Source organism: Mytilus galloprovincialis, chromosome 2, assembly GCF_965363235.1.
Source record: "Mytilus galloprovincialis chromosome 2, xbMytGall1.hap1.1, whole genome shotgun sequence".
Lineage (NCBI taxonomy): Eukaryota > Metazoa > Mollusca > Bivalvia > Mytilida > Mytilidae > Mytilus > Mytilus galloprovincialis.
Genome location: NC_134839.1, coordinates 91633822 through 91652489, shown reverse-complemented (window position 1 = coordinate 91652489; position 18668 = coordinate 91633822). Strand labels below are relative to the sequence as shown.

At 40.3% G+C, this 18668-nt stretch overlaps 38 non-coding genes across 38 annotated transcripts; all 38 read right to left on the bottom strand.

Moving 5' to 3' along the window:
• Positions 1-238: 238 nt before the first annotated feature.
• On the bottom strand, positions 239-310 carry Trnaa-cgc (transfer RNA alanine (anticodon CGC)). The gene has a single exon. It is a non-coding gene; the product is annotated as a tRNA-Ala (tRNA).
• A 183-nt stretch (positions 311-493) lies between these two features.
• Trnaa-ugc (transfer RNA alanine (anticodon UGC)) lies at positions 494-565 on the bottom strand. Its single transcript has one exon. It is a non-coding gene; the product is annotated as a tRNA-Ala (tRNA).
• A 380-nt stretch (positions 566-945) lies between these two features.
• Trnae-cuc (transfer RNA glutamic acid (anticodon CUC)) lies at positions 946-1017 on the bottom strand. The gene has a single exon. It is a non-coding gene; the product is annotated as a tRNA-Glu (tRNA).
• A 533-nt stretch (positions 1018-1550) lies between these two features.
• Trnaa-cgc (transfer RNA alanine (anticodon CGC)) lies at positions 1551-1622 on the bottom strand. The gene has a single exon. It is a non-coding gene; the product is annotated as a tRNA-Ala (tRNA).
• A 183-nt stretch (positions 1623-1805) lies between these two features.
• On the bottom strand, positions 1806-1877 carry Trnaa-ugc (transfer RNA alanine (anticodon UGC)). The gene has a single exon. It is a non-coding gene; the product is annotated as a tRNA-Ala (tRNA).
• Positions 1878-2257: 380 nt separating this feature from the next.
• Positions 2258-2329, bottom strand: Trnae-cuc (transfer RNA glutamic acid (anticodon CUC)). The gene has a single exon. It is a non-coding gene; the product is annotated as a tRNA-Glu (tRNA).
• Positions 2330-2862: 533 nt separating this feature from the next.
• Positions 2863-2934, bottom strand: Trnaa-cgc (transfer RNA alanine (anticodon CGC)). Its single transcript has one exon. It is a non-coding gene; the product is annotated as a tRNA-Ala (tRNA).
• Positions 2935-3117: 183 nt separating this feature from the next.
• Positions 3118-3189, bottom strand: Trnaa-ugc (transfer RNA alanine (anticodon UGC)). Its single transcript has one exon. It is a non-coding gene; the product is annotated as a tRNA-Ala (tRNA).
• A 380-nt stretch (positions 3190-3569) lies between these two features.
• Positions 3570-3641, bottom strand: Trnae-cuc (transfer RNA glutamic acid (anticodon CUC)). Its single transcript has one exon. It is a non-coding gene; the product is annotated as a tRNA-Glu (tRNA).
• Positions 3642-4174: 533 nt separating this feature from the next.
• On the bottom strand, positions 4175-4246 carry Trnaa-cgc (transfer RNA alanine (anticodon CGC)). Its single transcript has one exon. It is a non-coding gene; the product is annotated as a tRNA-Ala (tRNA).
• Positions 4247-4429: 183 nt separating this feature from the next.
• Positions 4430-4501, bottom strand: Trnaa-ugc (transfer RNA alanine (anticodon UGC)). Its single transcript has one exon. It is a non-coding gene; the product is annotated as a tRNA-Ala (tRNA).
• A 380-nt stretch (positions 4502-4881) lies between these two features.
• On the bottom strand, positions 4882-4953 carry Trnae-cuc (transfer RNA glutamic acid (anticodon CUC)). The gene has a single exon. It is a non-coding gene; the product is annotated as a tRNA-Glu (tRNA).
• A 533-nt stretch (positions 4954-5486) lies between these two features.
• Positions 5487-5558, bottom strand: Trnaa-cgc (transfer RNA alanine (anticodon CGC)). Its single transcript has one exon. It is a non-coding gene; the product is annotated as a tRNA-Ala (tRNA).
• A 183-nt stretch (positions 5559-5741) lies between these two features.
• Positions 5742-5813, bottom strand: Trnaa-ugc (transfer RNA alanine (anticodon UGC)). Its single transcript has one exon. It is a non-coding gene; the product is annotated as a tRNA-Ala (tRNA).
• Positions 5814-6193: 380 nt separating this feature from the next.
• Trnae-cuc (transfer RNA glutamic acid (anticodon CUC)) lies at positions 6194-6265 on the bottom strand. The gene has a single exon. It is a non-coding gene; the product is annotated as a tRNA-Glu (tRNA).
• Positions 6266-6798: 533 nt separating this feature from the next.
• On the bottom strand, positions 6799-6870 carry Trnaa-cgc (transfer RNA alanine (anticodon CGC)). Its single transcript has one exon. It is a non-coding gene; the product is annotated as a tRNA-Ala (tRNA).
• A 183-nt stretch (positions 6871-7053) lies between these two features.
• Trnaa-ugc (transfer RNA alanine (anticodon UGC)) lies at positions 7054-7125 on the bottom strand. The gene has a single exon. It is a non-coding gene; the product is annotated as a tRNA-Ala (tRNA).
• A 380-nt stretch (positions 7126-7505) lies between these two features.
• Positions 7506-7577, bottom strand: Trnae-cuc (transfer RNA glutamic acid (anticodon CUC)). The gene has a single exon. It is a non-coding gene; the product is annotated as a tRNA-Glu (tRNA).
• Positions 7578-8099: 522 nt separating this feature from the next.
• Positions 8100-8171, bottom strand: Trnaa-cgc (transfer RNA alanine (anticodon CGC)). The gene has a single exon. It is a non-coding gene; the product is annotated as a tRNA-Ala (tRNA).
• A 183-nt stretch (positions 8172-8354) lies between these two features.
• On the bottom strand, positions 8355-8426 carry Trnaa-ugc (transfer RNA alanine (anticodon UGC)). Its single transcript has one exon. It is a non-coding gene; the product is annotated as a tRNA-Ala (tRNA).
• A 380-nt stretch (positions 8427-8806) lies between these two features.
• Positions 8807-8878, bottom strand: Trnae-cuc (transfer RNA glutamic acid (anticodon CUC)). Its single transcript has one exon. It is a non-coding gene; the product is annotated as a tRNA-Glu (tRNA).
• A 522-nt stretch (positions 8879-9400) lies between these two features.
• On the bottom strand, positions 9401-9472 carry Trnaa-cgc (transfer RNA alanine (anticodon CGC)). The gene has a single exon. It is a non-coding gene; the product is annotated as a tRNA-Ala (tRNA).
• Positions 9473-9655: 183 nt separating this feature from the next.
• Trnaa-ugc (transfer RNA alanine (anticodon UGC)) lies at positions 9656-9727 on the bottom strand. Its single transcript has one exon. It is a non-coding gene; the product is annotated as a tRNA-Ala (tRNA).
• A 380-nt stretch (positions 9728-10107) lies between these two features.
• On the bottom strand, positions 10108-10179 carry Trnae-cuc (transfer RNA glutamic acid (anticodon CUC)). The gene has a single exon. It is a non-coding gene; the product is annotated as a tRNA-Glu (tRNA).
• A 522-nt stretch (positions 10180-10701) lies between these two features.
• Positions 10702-10773, bottom strand: Trnaa-cgc (transfer RNA alanine (anticodon CGC)). Its single transcript has one exon. It is a non-coding gene; the product is annotated as a tRNA-Ala (tRNA).
• Positions 10774-11408: 635 nt separating this feature from the next.
• On the bottom strand, positions 11409-11480 carry Trnae-cuc (transfer RNA glutamic acid (anticodon CUC)). Its single transcript has one exon. It is a non-coding gene; the product is annotated as a tRNA-Glu (tRNA).
• Positions 11481-12002: 522 nt separating this feature from the next.
• On the bottom strand, positions 12003-12074 carry Trnaa-cgc (transfer RNA alanine (anticodon CGC)). The gene has a single exon. It is a non-coding gene; the product is annotated as a tRNA-Ala (tRNA).
• Positions 12075-12257: 183 nt separating this feature from the next.
• Trnaa-ugc (transfer RNA alanine (anticodon UGC)) lies at positions 12258-12329 on the bottom strand. The gene has a single exon. It is a non-coding gene; the product is annotated as a tRNA-Ala (tRNA).
• A 380-nt stretch (positions 12330-12709) lies between these two features.
• Positions 12710-12781, bottom strand: Trnae-cuc (transfer RNA glutamic acid (anticodon CUC)). The gene has a single exon. It is a non-coding gene; the product is annotated as a tRNA-Glu (tRNA).
• Positions 12782-13303: 522 nt separating this feature from the next.
• On the bottom strand, positions 13304-13375 carry Trnaa-cgc (transfer RNA alanine (anticodon CGC)). Its single transcript has one exon. It is a non-coding gene; the product is annotated as a tRNA-Ala (tRNA).
• A 183-nt stretch (positions 13376-13558) lies between these two features.
• On the bottom strand, positions 13559-13630 carry Trnaa-ugc (transfer RNA alanine (anticodon UGC)). The gene has a single exon. It is a non-coding gene; the product is annotated as a tRNA-Ala (tRNA).
• A 380-nt stretch (positions 13631-14010) lies between these two features.
• On the bottom strand, positions 14011-14082 carry Trnae-cuc (transfer RNA glutamic acid (anticodon CUC)). Its single transcript has one exon. It is a non-coding gene; the product is annotated as a tRNA-Glu (tRNA).
• A 533-nt stretch (positions 14083-14615) lies between these two features.
• On the bottom strand, positions 14616-14687 carry Trnaa-cgc (transfer RNA alanine (anticodon CGC)). The gene has a single exon. It is a non-coding gene; the product is annotated as a tRNA-Ala (tRNA).
• Positions 14688-16500: 1813 nt separating this feature from the next.
• On the bottom strand, positions 16501-16572 carry Trnaa-ugc (transfer RNA alanine (anticodon UGC)). Its single transcript has one exon. It is a non-coding gene; the product is annotated as a tRNA-Ala (tRNA).
• Positions 16573-16952: 380 nt separating this feature from the next.
• On the bottom strand, positions 16953-17024 carry Trnae-cuc (transfer RNA glutamic acid (anticodon CUC)). The gene has a single exon. It is a non-coding gene; the product is annotated as a tRNA-Glu (tRNA).
• Positions 17025-17557: 533 nt separating this feature from the next.
• On the bottom strand, positions 17558-17629 carry Trnaa-cgc (transfer RNA alanine (anticodon CGC)). The gene has a single exon. It is a non-coding gene; the product is annotated as a tRNA-Ala (tRNA).
• Positions 17630-17812: 183 nt separating this feature from the next.
• Trnaa-ugc (transfer RNA alanine (anticodon UGC)) lies at positions 17813-17884 on the bottom strand. Its single transcript has one exon. It is a non-coding gene; the product is annotated as a tRNA-Ala (tRNA).
• A 380-nt stretch (positions 17885-18264) lies between these two features.
• Positions 18265-18336, bottom strand: Trnae-cuc (transfer RNA glutamic acid (anticodon CUC)). Its single transcript has one exon. It is a non-coding gene; the product is annotated as a tRNA-Glu (tRNA).
• Between the last annotated feature and the right edge of the window lie 332 nt (positions 18337-18668).

Below are 18668 nucleotides of genomic sequence, written 5' to 3'. Positions count from 1 at the left end.
GTCGGGGAAAGGGAGTGTGGTATTAATTCGGCTTTGCCTGAAATGTTTGAGCGTGCATTTGAGACATGCCTCTAAAGAGTGATTTTTGAAATTTTAAGTCATCTGTGCCGAGTTCGCTGTTCAAACAGCACTTATATTCCGTTGCGCTTTCTATGATTTTCAAGGCAAAGCAGCATTGTGTAGGCGAGATTACTTTAATTGATTTCTCGATGCCGATTTTGTCTGCGGCCAAAAAATATGGAGATGCCGGGGATCGAACCCGGGGCCTTTCACATGCGAAGCGAACGCTCTACCACTGAGCTACATCCCCGTCCCTGGATTTTCATCAATATTTCCTTTTCAATTCCGCCTTTTACCGCAGGACAAAGTGTTCATGTAGGTGTCCTAAGAGAGGTCGGAGATGCTCACTTATATTTTACTGTGCATTTTCACTTGATCGTGCACGAAAGACATAGTTTATGTGGACTTAATGACATTGACAAAAAATTAGGAGTGGAGATGCCGGGGATCGAACCCGGGGCCTTTCACATGCAAAGCGAACGCTCTACCACTGAGCTACATCCCCTTCACAACGATAGAACATTAAATTTAAGTAGTGTATTTTCATACCGTGTATATACATGCCACTCTGATTATTAAAATAGTCTTGCACCAAGACGAGATGGTTATCTTTATGTCTCTAACAGTTGTACTGGGATTGAAATTTGTTGAGCAAGTACATTTGTAGTTCATTTTCATGTACTGAACCATCAATCAGTCCGCCTCGTTATATATTGAGCCGAAGGAAGACATAAAATATAAAGTATTGGTTGTAAAAGGAAATCATATAGTATATAGGACAAACATACACCGTTTCTTTCATTGACCACGTACACATAACAGTTGTTTGAAGCATATACCGTTATTAATATCAATATCGATCCGGAGAAAAGGCGCAAAAATATCTTCCCAGACGGGGAATCGAACCCCGGCCGCCGCGGTGAGAGCGCGGAATCCTAACCACTAGACTACCTGGGACTTACTCATAGTGGGGTAACTTAACACATATAAAGAGCAACACTAACAGCAATCATGCCTTTTTTGTACGTTACAACGTCATTGGGAATATCGACTGGCGTTAGACAGACTATAGAATGCCAATAGCTCAAGACCGCAAAAGGCGGCGAAATCACCCCGAATAGTCGCTACTGTCGACGCTATATAACGCATTGTTTCAGGCTGGAATCATTAACATAAACATTCGATTTGTTAATCTGACACACGATTTTAAAGTTATAATCCATATATTAAAATTGTGACACAAGTAAAACCTGTCGGGGAAAGGGAGTGTGGTATTAATTCGGCTTTGCCTGAAATGTTTGAGCGTGCATTTGAGACATGCCTCTAAAGAGTGATTTTTGAAATTTTAAGTCATCTGTGCCGAGTTCGCTGTTCAAACAGCACTTATATTCCGTTGCGCTTTCTATGATTTTCAAGGCAAAGCAGCATTGTGTAGGCGAGATTACTTTAATTGATTTCTCGATGCCGATTTTGTCTGCGGCCAAAAAATATGGAGATGCCGGGGATCGAACCCGGGGCCTTTCACATGCGAAGCGAACGCTCTACCACTGAGCTACATCCCCGTCCCTGGATTTTCATCAATATTTCCTTTTCAATTCCGCCTTTTACCGCAGGACAAAGTGTTCATGTAGGTGTCCTAAGAGAGGTCGGAGATGCTCACTTATATTTTACTGTGCATTTTCACTTGATCGTGCACGAAAGACATAGTTTATGTGGACTTAATGACATTGACAAAAAATTAGGAGTGGAGATGCCGGGGATCGAACCCGGGGCCTTTCACATGCAAAGCGAACGCTCTACCACTGAGCTACATCCCCTTCACAACGATAGAACATTAAATTTAAGTAGTGTATTTTCATACCGTGTATATACATGCCACTCTGATTATTAAAATAGTCTTGCACCAAGACGAGATGGTTATCTTTATGTCTCTAACAGTTGTACTGGGATTGAAATTTGTTGAGCAAGTACATTTGTAGTTCATTTTCATGTACTGAACCATCAATCAGTCCGCCTCGTTATATATTGAGCCGAAGGAAGACATAAAATATAAAGTATTGGTTGTAAAAGGAAATCATATAGTATATAGGACAAACATACACCGTTTCTTTCATTGACCACGTACACATAACAGTTGTTTGAAGCATATACCGTTATTAATATCAATATCGATCCGGAGAAAAGGCGCAAAAATATCTTCCCAGACGGGGAATCGAACCCCGGCCGCCGCGGTGAGAGCGCGGAATCCTAACCACTAGACTACCTGGGACTTACTCATAGTGGGGTAACTTAACACATATAAAGAGCAACACTAACAGCAATCATGCCTTTTTTGTACGTTACAACGTCATTGGGAATATCGACTGGCGTTAGACAGACTATAGAATGCCAATAGCTCAAGACCGCAAAAGGCGGCGAAATCACCCCGAATAGTCGCTACTGTCGACGCTATATAACGCATTGTTTCAGGCTGGAATCATTAACATAAACATTCGATTTGTTAATCTGACACACGATTTTAAAGTTATAATCCATATATTAAAATTGTGACACAAGTAAAACCTGTCGGGGAAAGGGAGTGTGGTATTAATTCGGCTTTGCCTGAAATGTTTGAGCGTGCATTTGAGACATGCCTCTAAAGAGTGATTTTTGAAATTTTAAGTCATCTGTGCCGAGTTCGCTGTTCAAACAGCACTTATATTCCGTTGCGCTTTCTATGATTTTCAAGGCAAAGCAGCATTGTGTAGGCGAGATTACTTTAATTGATTTCTCGATGCCGATTTTGTCTGCGGCCAAAAAATATGGAGATGCCGGGGATCGAACCCGGGGCCTTTCACATGCGAAGCGAACGCTCTACCACTGAGCTACATCCCCGTCCCTGGATTTTCATCAATATTTCCTTTTCAATTCCGCCTTTTACCGCAGGACAAAGTGTTCATGTAGGTGTCCTAAGAGAGGTCGGAGATGCTCACTTATATTTTACTGTGCATTTTCACTTGATCGTGCACGAAAGACATAGTTTATGTGGACTTAATGACATTGACAAAAAATTAGGAGTGGAGATGCCGGGGATCGAACCCGGGGCCTTTCACATGCAAAGCGAACGCTCTACCACTGAGCTACATCCCCTTCACAACGATAGAACATTAAATTTAAGTAGTGTATTTTCATACCGTGTATATACATGCCACTCTGATTATTAAAATAGTCTTGCACCAAGACGAGATGGTTATCTTTATGTCTCTAACAGTTGTACTGGGATTGAAATTTGTTGAGCAAGTACATTTGTAGTTCATTTTCATGTACTGAACCATCAATCAGTCCGCCTCGTTATATATTGAGCCGAAGGAAGACATAAAATATAAAGTATTGGTTGTAAAAGGAAATCATATAGTATATAGGACAAACATACACCGTTTCTTTCATTGACCACGTACACATAACAGTTGTTTGAAGCATATACCGTTATTAATATCAATATCGATCCGGAGAAAAGGCGCAAAAATATCTTCCCAGACGGGGAATCGAACCCCGGCCGCCGCGGTGAGAGCGCGGAATCCTAACCACTAGACTACCTGGGACTTACTCATAGTGGGGTAACTTAACACATATAAAGAGCAACACTAACAGCAATCATGCCTTTTTTGTACGTTACAACGTCATTGGGAATATCGACTGGCGTTAGACAGACTATAGAATGCCAATAGCTCAAGACCGCAAAAGGCGGCGAAATCACCCCGAATAGTCGCTACTGTCGACGCTATATAACGCATTGTTTCAGGCTGGAATCATTAACATAAACATTCGATTTGTTAATCTGACACACGATTTTAAAGTTATAATCCATATATTAAAATTGTGACACAAGTAAAACCTGTCGGGGAAAGGGAGTGTGGTATTAATTCGGCTTTGCCTGAAATGTTTGAGCGTGCATTTGAGACATGCCTCTAAAGAGTGATTTTTGAAATTTTAAGTCATCTGTGCCGAGTTCGCTGTTCAAACAGCACTTATATTCCGTTGCGCTTTCTATGATTTTCAAGGCAAAGCAGCATTGTGTAGGCGAGATTACTTTAATTGATTTCTCGATGCCGATTTTGTCTGCGGCCAAAAAATATGGAGATGCCGGGGATCGAACCCGGGGCCTTTCACATGCGAAGCGAACGCTCTACCACTGAGCTACATCCCCGTCCCTGGATTTTCATCAATATTTCCTTTTCAATTCCGCCTTTTACCGCAGGACAAAGTGTTCATGTAGGTGTCCTAAGAGAGGTCGGAGATGCTCACTTATATTTTACTGTGCATTTTCACTTGATCGTGCACGAAAGACATAGTTTATGTGGACTTAATGACATTGACAAAAAATTAGGAGTGGAGATGCCGGGGATCGAACCCGGGGCCTTTCACATGCAAAGCGAACGCTCTACCACTGAGCTACATCCCCTTCACAACGATAGAACATTAAATTTAAGTAGTGTATTTTCATACCGTGTATATACATGCCACTCTGATTATTAAAATAGTCTTGCACCAAGACGAGATGGTTATCTTTATGTCTCTAACAGTTGTACTGGGATTGAAATTTGTTGAGCAAGTACATTTGTAGTTCATTTTCATGTACTGAACCATCAATCAGTCCGCCTCGTTATATATTGAGCCGAAGGAAGACATAAAATATAAAGTATTGGTTGTAAAAGGAAATCATATAGTATATAGGACAAACATACACCGTTTCTTTCATTGACCACGTACACATAACAGTTGTTTGAAGCATATACCGTTATTAATATCAATATCGATCCGGAGAAAAGGCGCAAAAATATCTTCCCAGACGGGGAATCGAACCCCGGCCGCCGCGGTGAGAGCGCGGAATCCTAACCACTAGACTACCTGGGACTTACTCATAGTGGGGTAACTTAACACATATAAAGAGCAACACTAACAGCAATCATGCCTTTTTTGTACGTTACAACGTCATTGGGAATATCGACTGGCGTTAGACAGACTATAGAATGCCAATAGCTCAAGACCGCAAAAGGCGGCGAAATCACCCCGAATAGTCGCTACTGTCGACGCTATATAACGCATTGTTTCAGGCTGGAATCATTAACATAAACATTCGATTTGTTAATCTGACACACGATTTTAAAGTTATAATCCATATATTAAAATTGTGACACAAGTAAAACCTGTCGGGGAAAGGGAGTGTGGTATTAATTCGACTTTGCCTGAAATGTTTGAGCGTGCATTTGAGACATGCCTCTAAAGAGTGATTTTTGAAATTTTAAGTCATCTGTGCCGAGTTCGCTGTTCAAACAGCACTTATATTCCGTTGCGCTTTCTATGATTTTCAAGGCAAAGCAGCATTGTGTAGGCGAGATTACTTTAATTGATTTCTCGATGCCGATTTTGTCTGCGGCCAAAAAATATGGAGATGCCGGGGATCGAACCCGGGGCCTTTCACATGCGAAGCGAACGCTCTACCACTGAGCTACATCCCCGTCCCTGGATTTTCATCAATATTTCCTTTTCAATTCCGCCTTTTACCGCAGGACAAAGTGTTCATGTAGGTGTCCTAAGAGAGGTCGGAGATGCTCACTTATATTTTACTGTGCATTTTCACTTGATCGTGCACGAAAGACATAGTTTATGTGGACTTAATGACATTGACAAAAAATTAGGAGTGGAGATGCCGGGGATCGAACCCGGGGCCTTTCACATGCAAAGCGAACGCTCTACCACTGAGCTACATCCCCTTCACAACGATAGAACATTAAATTTAAGTAGTGTATTTTCATACCGTGTATATACATGCCACTCTGATTATTAAAATAGTCTTGCACCAAGACGAGATGGTTATCTTTATGTCTCTAACAGTTGTACTGGGATTGAAATTTGTTGAGCAAGTACATTTGTAGTTCATTTTCATGTACTGAACCATCAATCAGTCCGCCTCGTTATATATTGAGCCGAAGGAAGACATAAAATATAAAGTATTGGTTGTAAAAGGAAATCATATAGTATATAGGACAAACATACACCGTTTCTTTCATTGACCACGTACACATAACAGTTGTTTGAAGCATATACCGTTATTAATATCAATATCGATCCGGAGAAAAGGCGCAAAAATATCTTCCCAGACGGGGAATCGAACCCCGGCCGCCGCGGTGAGAGCGCGGAATCCTAACCACTAGACTACCTGGGACTTACTCATAGTGGGGTAACTTAACACATATAAAGAGCAACACTAACAGCAATCATGCCTTTTTTGTACGTTACAACGTCATTGGGAATATCGACTGGCGTTAGACAGACTATAGAATGCCAATAGCTCAAGACCGCAAAAGGCGGCGAAATCACCCCGAATAGTCGCTACTGTCGACGCTATATAACGCATTGTTTCAGGCTGGAATCATTAACATAAACATTCGATTTGTTAATCTGACACACGATTTTAAAGTTATAATCCATATATTAAAATTGTGACACAAGTAAAACCTGTCGGGGAAAGGGAGTGTGGTATTAATTCGGCTTTGCCTGAAATGTTTGAGCGTGCATTTGAGACATGCCTCTAAAGAGTGATTTTTGAAATTTTAAGTCATCTGTGCCGAGTTCGCTGTTCAAACAGCACTTATATTCCGTTGCGCTTTCTATGATTTTCAAGGCAAAGCAGCATTGTGTAGGCGAGATTACTTTAATTGATTTCTCGATGCCGATTTTGTCTGCGGCCAAAAAATATGGAGATGCCGGGGATCGAACCCGGGGCCTTTCACATGCGAAGCGAACGCTCTACCACTGAGCTACATCCCCGTCCCTGGATTTTCATCAATATTTCCTTTTCAATTCCGCCTTTTACCGCAGGACAAAGTGTTCATGTAGGTGTCCTAAGAGAGGTCGGAGATGCTCACTTATATTTTACTGTGCATTTTCACTTGATCGTGCACGAAAGACATAGTTTATGTGGACTTAATGACATTGACAAAAAATTAGGAGTGGAGATGCCGGGGATCGAACCCGGGGCCTTTCACATGCAAAGCGAACGCTCTACCACTGAGCTACATCCCCTTCACAACGATAGAACATTAAATTTAAGTAGTGTATTTTCATACCGTGTATATACATGCCACTCTGATTATTAAAATAGTCTTGCACCAAGACGAGATGGTTATCTTTATGTCTCTAACAGTTGTACTGGGATTGAAATTTGTTGAGCAAGTACATTTGTAGTTCATTTTCATGTACTGAACCATCAATCAGTCCGCCTCGTTATATATTGAGCCGAAGGAAGACATAAAATATAAAGTATTGGTTGTAAAAGGAAATCATATAGTATATAGGACAAACATACACCGTTTCTTTCATTGACCACGTACACATAACAGTTGTTTGAAGCATATACCGTTATTAATATCAATATCGATCCGGAGAAAAGGCGCAAAAATATCTTCCCAGACGGGGAATCGAACCCCGGCCGCCGCGGTGAGAGCGCGGAATCCTAACCACTAGACTACCTGGGACTTACTCATAGTGGGGTAACTTAACACATATAAAGAGCAACACTAACAGCAATCATGCCTTTTTTGTACGTTACAACGTCATTGGGAATATAGACAGACTATAGAATGCCAATAGCTCAAGACCGCAAAAGGCGGCGAAATCACCCCGAATAGTCGCTACTGTCGACGCTATATAACGCATTGTTTCAGGCTGGAATCATTAACATAAACATTCGATTTGTTAATCTGACACACGATTTTAAAGTTATAATCCATATATTAAAATTGTGACACAAGTAAAACCTGTCGGGGAAAGGGAGTGTGGTATTAATTCGGCTTTGCCTGAAATGTTTGAGCGTGCATTTGAGACATGCCTCTAAAGAGTGATTTTTGAAATTTTAAGTCATCTGTGCCGAGTTCGCTGTTCAAACAGCACTTATATTCCGTTGCGCTTTCTATGATTTTCAAGGCAAAGCAGCATTGTGTAGGCGAGATTACTTTAATTGATTTCTCGATGCCGATTTTGTCTGCGGCCAAAAAATATGGAGATGCCGGGGATCGAACCCGGGGCCTTTCACATGCGAAGCGAACGCTCTACCACTGAGCTACATCCCCGTCCCTGGATTTTCATCAATATTTCCTTTTCAATTCCGCCTTTTACCGCAGGACAAAGTGTTCATGTAGGTGTCCTAAGAGAGGTCGGAGATGCTCACTTATATTTTACTGTGCATTTTCACTTGATCGTGCACGAAAGACATAGTTTATGTGGACTTAATGACATTGACAAAAAATTAGGAGTGGAGATGCCGGGGATCGAACCCGGGGCCTTTCACATGCAAAGCGAACGCTCTACCACTGAGCTACATCCCCTTCACAACGATAGAACATTAAATTTAAGTAGTGTATTTTCATACCGTGTATATACATGCCACTCTGATTATTAAAATAGTCTTGCACCAAGACGAGATGGTTATCTTTATGTCTCTAACAGTTGTACTGGGATTGAAATTTGTTGAGCAAGTACATTTGTAGTTCATTTTCATGTACTGAACCATCAATCAGTCCGCCTCGTTATATATTGAGCCGAAGGAAGACATAAAATATAAAGTATTGGTTGTAAAAGGAAATCATATAGTATATAGGACAAACATACACCGTTTCTTTCATTGACCACGTACACATAACAGTTGTTTGAAGCATATACCGTTATTAATATCAATATCGATCCGGAGAAAAGGCGCAAAAATATCTTCCCAGACGGGGAATCGAACCCCGGCCGCCGCGGTGAGAGCGCGGAATCCTAACCACTAGACTACCTGGGACTTACTCATAGTGGGGTAACTTAACACATATAAAGAGCAACACTAACAGCAATCATGCCTTTTTTGTACGTTACAACGTCATTGGGAATATAGACAGACTATAGAATGCCAATAGCTCAAGACCGCAAAAGGCGGCGAAATCACCCCGAATAGTCGCTACTGTCGACGCTATATAACGCATTGTTTCAGGCTGGAATCATTAACATAAACATTCGATTTGTTAATCTGACACACGATTTTAAAGTTATAATCCATATATTAAAATTGTGACACAAGTAAAACCTGTCGGGGAAAGGGAGTGTGGTATTAATTCGGCTTTGCCTGAAATGTTTGAGCGTGCATTTGAGACATGCCTCTAAAGAGTGATTTTTGAAATTTTAAGTCATCTGTGCCGAGTTCGCTGTTCAAACAGCACTTATATTCCGTTGCGCTTTCTATGATTTTCAAGGCAAAGCAGCATTGTGTAGGCGAGATTACTTTAATTGATTTCTCGATGCCGATTTTGTCTGCGGCCAAAAAATATGGAGATGCCGGGGATCGAACCCGGGGCCTTTCACATGCGAAGCGAACGCTCTACCACTGAGCTACATCCCCGTCCCTGGATTTTCATCAATATTTCCTTTTCAATTCCGCCTTTTACCGCAGGACAAAGTGTTCATGTAGGTGTCCTAAGAGAGGTCGGAGATGCTCACTTATATTTTACTGTGCATTTTCACTTGATCGTGCACGAAAGACATAGTTTATGTGGACTTAATGACATTGACAAAAAATTAGGAGTGGAGATGCCGGGGATCGAACCCGGGGCCTTTCACATGCAAAGCGAACGCTCTACCACTGAGCTACATCCCCTTCACAACGATAGAACATTAAATTTAAGTAGTGTATTGTCATACCGTGTATATACATGCCACTCTGATTATTAAAATAGTCTTGCACCAAGACGAGATGGTTATCTTTATGTCTCTAACAGTTGTACTGGGATTGAAATTTGTTGAGCAAGTACATTTGTAGTTCATTTTCATGTACTGAACCATCAATCAGTCCGCCTCGTTATATATTGAGCCGAAGGAAGACATAAAATATAAAGTATTGGTTGTAAAAGGAAATCATATAGTATATAGGACAAACATACACCGTTTCTTTCATTGACCACGTACACATAACAGTTGTTTGAAGCATATACCGTTATTAATATCAATATCGATCCGGAGAAAAGGCGCAAAAATATCTTCCCAGACGGGGAATCGAACCCCGGCCGCCGCGGTGAGAGCGCGGAATCCTAACCACTAGACTACCTGGGACTTACTCATAGTGGGGTAACTTAACACATATAAAGAGCAACACTAACAGCAATCATGCCTTTTTTGTACGTTACAACGTCATTGGGAATATAGACAGACTATAGAATGCCAATAGCTCAAGACCGCAAAAGGCGGCGAAATCACCCCGAATAGTCGCTACTGTCGACGCTATATAACGCATTGTTTCAGGCTGGAATCATTAACATAAACATTCGATTTGTTAATCTGACACACGATTTTAAAGTTATAATCCATATATTAAAATTGTGACACAAGTAAAACCTGTCGGGGAAAGGGAGTGTGGTATTAATTCGGCTTTGCCTGAAATGTTTGAGCGTGCATTTGAGACATGCCTCTAAAGAGTGATTTTTGAAATTTTAAGTCATCTGTGCCGAGTTCGCTGTTCAAACAGCACTTATATTCCGTTGCGCTTTCTATGATTTTCAAGGCAAAGCAGCATTGTGTAGGCGAGATTACTTTAATTGATTTCTCGATGCCGATTTTGTCTGCGGCCAAAAAATATGGAGATGCCGGGGATCGAACCCGGGGCCTTTCACATGCGAAGCGAACGCTCTACCACTGAGCTACATCCCCGTCCCTGGATTTTCATCAATATTTCCTTTTCAATTCCGCCTTTTACCGCAGGACAAAGTGTTCATGTAGGTGTCCTAAGAGAGGTCGGAGATGCTCACTTAAATTTTACTGTGCATTTTCACTTGATCGTGCACGAAAGACATAGTTTATGTGGACTTAATGACATTGACAAAAAATTAGGAGTGGAGATGCCGGGGATCGTACCCGGGGCCTTTCACATGCAAAGCGAACGCTCTACCACTGAGCTACATCCCCTTCACAACGATAGAACATTAAATTTAAGTAGTGTATTTTCATACCGTGTATATACATGCCACTCTGATTATTAAAATAGTCTTGCACCAAGACGAGATGGTTATCTTTATGTCTCTAACAGTTGTACTGGGATTGAAATTTGTTGAGCAAGTACATTTGTAGTTCATTTTCATGTACTGAACCATCAATCAGTCCGCCTCGTTATATATTGAGCCGAAGGAAGACATAAAATATAAAGTATTGGTTGTAAAAGGAAATCATATAGTATATAGGACAAACATACACCGTTTCTTTCATTGACCACGTACACATAACAGTTGTTTGAAGCATATACCGTTATTAATATCAATATCGATCCGGAGAAAAGGCGCAAAAATATCTTCCCAGACGGGGAATCGAACCCCGGCCGCCGCGGTGAGAGCGCGGAATCCTAACCACTAGACTACCTGGGACTTACTCATAGTGGGGTAACTTAACACATATAAAGAGCAACACTAACAGCAATCATGCCTTTTTTGTACGTTACAACGTCATTGGGAATATAGACAGACTATAGAATGCCAATAGCTCAAGACCGCAAAAGGCGGCGAAATCACCCCGAATAGTCGCTACTGTCGACGCTATATAACGCATTGTTTCAGGCTGGAATCATTAACATAAACATTCGATTTGTTAATCTGACACACGATTTTAAAGTTATAATCCATATATTAAAATTGTGACACAAGTAAAACCTGTCGGGGAAAGGGAGTGTGGTATTAATTCGGCTTTGCCTGAAATGTTTGAGCGTGCATTTGAGACATGCCTCTAAAGAGTGATTTTTGAAATTTTAAGTCATCTGTGCCGAGTTCGCTGTTCAAACAGCACTTATATTCCGTTGCGCTTTCTATGATTTTCAAGGCAAAGCAGCATTGTGTAGGCGAGATTACTTTAATTGATTTCTCGATGCCGATTTTGTCTGCGGCCAAAAAATATGGAGATGCCGGGGATCGAACCCGGGGCCTTTCACATGCGAAGCGAACGCTCTACCACTGAGCTACATCCCCGTCCCTGGATTTTCATCAATATTTCCTTTTCAATTCCGCCTTTTACCGCAGGACAAAGTGTTCATGTAGGTGTCCTAAGAGAGGTCGGAGATGCTCACTTATATTTTACTGTGCATTTTCACTTGATCGTGCACGAAAGACATAGTTTATGTGGACTTAATGACATTGACAAAAAATTAGGAGTGGAGATGCCGGGGATCGAACCCGGGGCCTTTCACATGCAAAGCGAACGCTCTACCACTGAGCTACATCCCCTTCACAACGATAGAACATTAAATTTAAGTAGTGTATTTTCATACCGTGTATATACATGCCACTCTGATTATTAAAATAGTCTTGCACCAAGACGAGATGGTTATCTTTATGTCTCTAACAGTTGTACTGGGATTGAAATTTGTTGAGCAAGTACATTTGTAGTTCATTTTCATGTACTGAACCATCAATCAGTCCGCCTCGTTATATATTGAGCCGAAGGAAGACATAAAATATAAAGTATTGGTTGTAAAAGGAAATCATATAGTATATAGGACAAACATACACCGTTTCTTTCATTGACCACGTACACATAACAGTTGTTTGAAGCATATACCGTTATTAATATCAATATCGATCCGGAGAAAAGGCGCAAAAATATCTTCCCAGACGGGGAATCGAACCCCGGCCGCCGCGGTGAGAGCGCGGAATCCTAACCACTAGACTACCTGGGACTTACTCATAGTGGGGTAACTTAACACATATAAAGAGCAACACTAACAGCAATCATGCCTTTTTTGTACGTTACAACGTCATTGGGAATATAGACAGACTATAGAATGCCAATAGCTCAAGACCGCAAAAGGCGGCGAAATCACCCCGAATAGTCGCTACTGTCGACGCTATATAACGCATTGTTTCAGGCTGGAATCATTAACATAAACATTCGATTTGTTAATCTGACACACGATTTTAAAGTTATAATCCATATATTAAAATTGTGACACAAGTAAAACCTGTCGGGGAAAGGGAGTGTGGTATTAATTCGGCTTTGCCTGAAATGTTTGAGCGTGCATTTGAGACATGCCTCTAAAGAGTGATTTTTGAAATTTTAAGTCATCTGTGCCGAGTTCGCTGTTCAAACAGCACTTATATTCCGTTGCGCTTTCTATGATTTTCAAGGCAAAGCAGCATTGTGTAGGCGAGATTACTTTAATTGATTTCTCGATGCCGATTTTGTCTGCGGCCAAAAAATATGGAGATGCCGGGGATCGAACCCGGGGCCTTTCACATGCGAAGCGAACGCTCTACCACTGAGCTACATCCCCGTCCCTGGATTTTCATCAATATTTCCTTTTCAATTCCGCCTTTTACCGCAGGACAAAGTGTTCATGTAGGTGTCCTAAGAGAGGTCGGAGATGCTCACTTATATTTTACTGTGCATTTTCACTTGATCGTGCACGAAAGACATAGTTTATGTGGACTTAATGACATTGACAAAAAATTAGGAGTGGAGATGCCGGGGATCGAACCCGGGGCCTTTCACATGCAAAGCGAACGCTCTACCACTGAGCTACATCCCCTTCACAACGATAGAACATTAAATTTAAGTAGTGTATTTTCATACCGTGTATATACATGCCACTCTGATTATTAAAATAGTCTTGCACCAAGACGAGATGGTTATCTTTATGTCTCTAACAGTTGTACTGGGATTGAAATTTGTTGAGCAAGTACATTTGTAGTTCATTTTCATGTACTGAACCATCAATCAGTCCGCCTCGTTATATATTGAGCCGAAGGAAGACATAAAATATAAAGTATTGGTTGTAAAAGGAAATCATATAGTATATAGGACAAACATACACCGTTTCTTTCATTGACCACGTACACATAACAGTTGTTTGAAGCATATACCGTTATTAATATCAATATCGATCCGGAGAAAAGGCGCAAAAATATCTTCCCAGACGGGGAATCGAACCCCGGCCGCCGCGGTGAGAGCGCGGAATCCTAACCACTAGACTACCTGGGACGTACTCATAGTGGGGTAACTTAACACATATAAAGAGCAACACTAACAGCAATCATGCCTTTTTTGTACGTTACAACGTCATTGGGAATATCGACTGGCGTTAGACAGACTATAGAATGCCAATAGCTCAAGACCGCAAAAGGCGGCGAAATCACCCCGAATAGTCGCTACTGTCGACGCTATATAACGCATTGTTTCAGGCTGGAATCATTAACATAAACATTCGATTTGTTAATCTGACACACGATTTTAAAGTTATAATCCATATATTAAAATTGTGACACAAGTAAAACCTGTCGGGGAAAGGGAGTGTGGTATTAATTCGGCTTTGCCTGAAATGTTTGAGCGTGCATTTGAGACATGCCTCTAAAGAGTGATTTTTGAAATTTTAAGTCATCTGTGCCGAGTTCGCTGTTCAAACAGCACTTATATTCCGTTGCGCTTTCTATGATTTTCAAGGCAAAGCAGCATTGTGTAGGCGAGATTACTTTAATTGATTTCTCGATGCCGATTTTGTCTGCGGCCAAAAAATATGGAGATGCCGGGGATCGAACCCGGGGCCTTTCACATGCGAAGCGAACGCTCTACCACTGAGCTACATCCCCGTCCCTGGATTTTCATCAATATTTCCATTTCAATTCCGCCTTTTACCGCAGGACAAAGTGTTCATGTAGGTGTCCTAAGAGAGGTCGGAGATGCTCACTTATATTTTACTGTGCATTTTCACTTGATCGTGCACGAAAGACATAGTTTATGTGGACTTAATGACATTGACAAAAAATTAGGAGTGGAGATGCCGGGGATCGAACCCGGGGCCTTTCACATGCAAAGCGAACGCTCTTTTTTTTTTTTATCTTTATTATATTCACAATCTATATATACATATCACAGTTTACAATTGCAATTACACATAAATGAAAACATTGTAAATATTTATTGTCCTTTCTCTGAAATGGAAAATGTTCTAATTATTATACAATCTATATATTTCCTTATTTTATTTTCCCTTTAATTGACTCTCTGATAATTAACTTGCTTATAAATACTTTAATCTTCTACTCTCTCTCTTTTTTTTCTTTTTTTCCCAGTTTTAAATAAAATGATAAAAACAACAGTTCAACTATTACAAGGAGAGAAAAAAATTGAAAATGTTTATAATTACGCAAATCATCTCTTTTAATTAATGTTGGTTGTTTTAAAAAAAAAACGGTTGGTTTCCAGACCAGAATTTTGATACAACACAAAAATTATTTCAGAATTATGTCACGTATTCAACATCTATTATCACCCTCCCTAATAACAGTTCATTCATCAAAACACCACAAACAAAGTCTGTGCATCTCTGCATATCTTTCAATCCTTGGAATACCACGAACATAACACTTAATTTCATCATTGTCCGATTTTCTAATGTCTCTAAATTTGTAGACGTAAGTCATTGCGTTTCCATATTCCATTTTGTCAGTTTCTAAATTTACATGTCGAAATTCACCGCGTTTCCCTAAAGTCCATATAACTACCGTTTCTCTCTTTTTTAATTTTCCTATCAAACAACTTCCTTCTGATCGTTGGCTATATACAATTTTCTGAAAATGACTATCTGTACACGGACTCTTCCCTGTAATTATTAATTTCGGAGCGATAGTTTTTATTTTGTCTATTTCTTTATTTTCTTTTTCTTTAATATCCGTGTGTAAATTCCGTTCAGTTCGCGAACCTTGACACACTATACTTTCCGTTAATTCATTGTCCTTTAAATTGATTGTTTTGTCTATCGATACACTAACCGGTTGAACAACTTTCACTATAGGTGTAATGTTTACATTTTCGGGGGCTACTAATGGGAGATCTATCGTTCCATCGTACATCATATCATCACCCGAATCCATTATCACTTCTGAATTATCAGTGTTGATATCAATTGACTTATCAACGTCGTCTTCTGTATTGTCTATTCTTTCTTTCAATATTTTCATTCTTTTATTGTCTCTGTCTCTATTAGATCTAGACTTGTGTTTTATTTCTCTATTTACGTGTACTGAATCACCCTTGTCCAAACTAATGAAATTCTCATTTTGTCACCAAGGTAATTGGAATTCCATGTAAATTGTTCGTAATCATCTATGACACTATTAATTAACGCAACTAAAGGCTTTGGCAATTTGTCCATTATAATTTCCTTTAAAGTACCTCAACGTTTCACAGCAAAAAGTTAAGTTCACAAAATATCAAATACGCACATTATAATTCTCAAAAATGTCAGTAAAACAACTTACATTACTGTTAGATAGTCACATTTACTTAATCCGGCTGGTTATATCCAAATCCACAAGAAATAGTAACCCAATAACAGGAGTAGAAAATTACACGTCTATATCTGTTTAAGGTGCACTCGACTTTTTTCCAAAAAATTAGGAGTGGAGATGCCGGGGATCGAACCCGGGGCCTTTCACATGCAAAGCGAACGCTCTACCACTGAGCTACATCCCCTTCACAACGATAGAACATTAAATTTAAGTAGTGTATTTTCATACCGTGTATATACATGCCACTCTGATTATTAAAATAGTCTTGCACCAAGACGAGATGGTTATCTTTATGTCTCTAACAGTTGTACTGGGATTGAAATTTGTTGAGCAAGTACATTTGTAGTTCATTTTCATGTACTGAACCATCAATCAGTCCGCCTCGTTATATATTGAGCCGAAGGAAGACATAAAATATAAAGTATTGGTTGTAAAAGGAAATCATATAGTATATAGGACAAACATACACCGTTTCTTTCATTGACCACGTACACATAACAGTTGTTTGAAGCATATACCGTTATTAATATCAATATCGATCCGGAGAAAAGGCGCAAAAATATCTTCCCAGACGGGGAATCGAACCCCGGCCGCCGCGGTGAGAGCGCGGAATCCTAACCACTAGACTACCTGGGACTTACTCATAGTGGGGTAACTTAACACATATAAAGAGCAACACTAACAGCAATCATGCCTTTTTTGTACGTTACAACGTCATTGGGAATATCGACTGGCGTTAGACAGACTATAGAATGCCAATAGCTCAAGACCGCAAAAGGCGGCGAAATCACCCCGAATAGTCGCTACTGTCGACGCTATATAACGCATTGTTTCAGGCTGGAATCATTAACATAAACATTCGATTTGTTAATCTGACACACGATTTTAAAGTTATAATCCATATATTAAAATTGTGACACAAGTAAAACCTGTCGGGGAAAGGGAGTGTGGTATTAATTCGGCTTTGCCTGAAATGTTTGAGCGTGCATTTGAGACATGCCTCTAAAGAGTGATTTTTGAAATTTTAAGTCATCTGTGCCGAGTTCGCTGTTCAAACAGCACTTATATTCCGTTGCGCTTTCTATGATTTTCAAGGCAAAGCAGCATTGTGTAGGCGAGATTACTTTAATTGATTTCTCGATGCCGATTTTGTCTGCGGCCAAAAAATATGGAGATGCCGGGGATCGAACCCGGGGCCTTTCACATGCGAAGCGAACGCTCTACCACTGAGCTACATCCCCGTCCCTGGATTTTCATCAATATTTCCTTTTCAATTCCGCCTTTTACCGCAGGACAAAGTGTTCATGTAGGTGTCCTAAGAGAGGTCGGAGATGCTCACTTATATTTTACTGTGCATTTTCACTTGATCGTGCACGAAAGACATAGTTTATGTGGACTTAATGACATTGACAAAAAATTAGGAGTGGAGATGCCGGGGATCGAACCCGGGGCCTTTCACATGCAAAGCGAACGCTCTACCACTGAGCTACATCCCCTTCACAACGATAGAACATTAAATTTAAGTAGTGTATTTTCATACCGTGTATATACATGCCACTCTGATTATTAAAATAGTCTTGCACCAAGACGAGATGGTTATCTTTATGTCTCTAACAGTTGTACTGGGATTGAAATTTGTTGAGCAAGTACATTTGTAGTTCATTTTCATGTACTGAACCATCAATCAGTCCGCCTCGTTATATATTGAGCCGAAGGAAGACATAAAATATAAAGTATTGGTTGTAAAAGGAAATCATATAGTATATAGGACAAACATACACCGTTTCTTTCATTGACCACGTACACATAACAGTTGTTTGAAGCATATACCGTTATTAATATCAATATCGATCCGGAGAAAAGGCGCAAAAATATCTTCCCAGACGGGGAATCGAACCCCGGCCGCCGCGGTGAGAGCGCGGAATCCTAACCACTAGACTACCTGGGACTTACTCATAGTGGGGTAACTTAACACATATAAAGAGCAACACTAACAGCAATCATGCCTTTTTTGTACGTTACAACGTCATTGGGAATATCGACTGGCGTTAGACAGACTATAGAATGCCAATAGCTCAAGACCGCAAAAGGCGGCGAAATCACCCCGAATAGTCGCTACTGTCGACGCTATATAACGCATTGTTTCAGGCTGGAATCATTAACATAAACATTCGATTTGTTAATCTGACACACGATTTTAAAGTTATAATCCATATATTAAAATTGTGACACAAGTAAAACCTGTCGGGGAAAGGGAGTGTGGTATTAATTCGGCTTTGC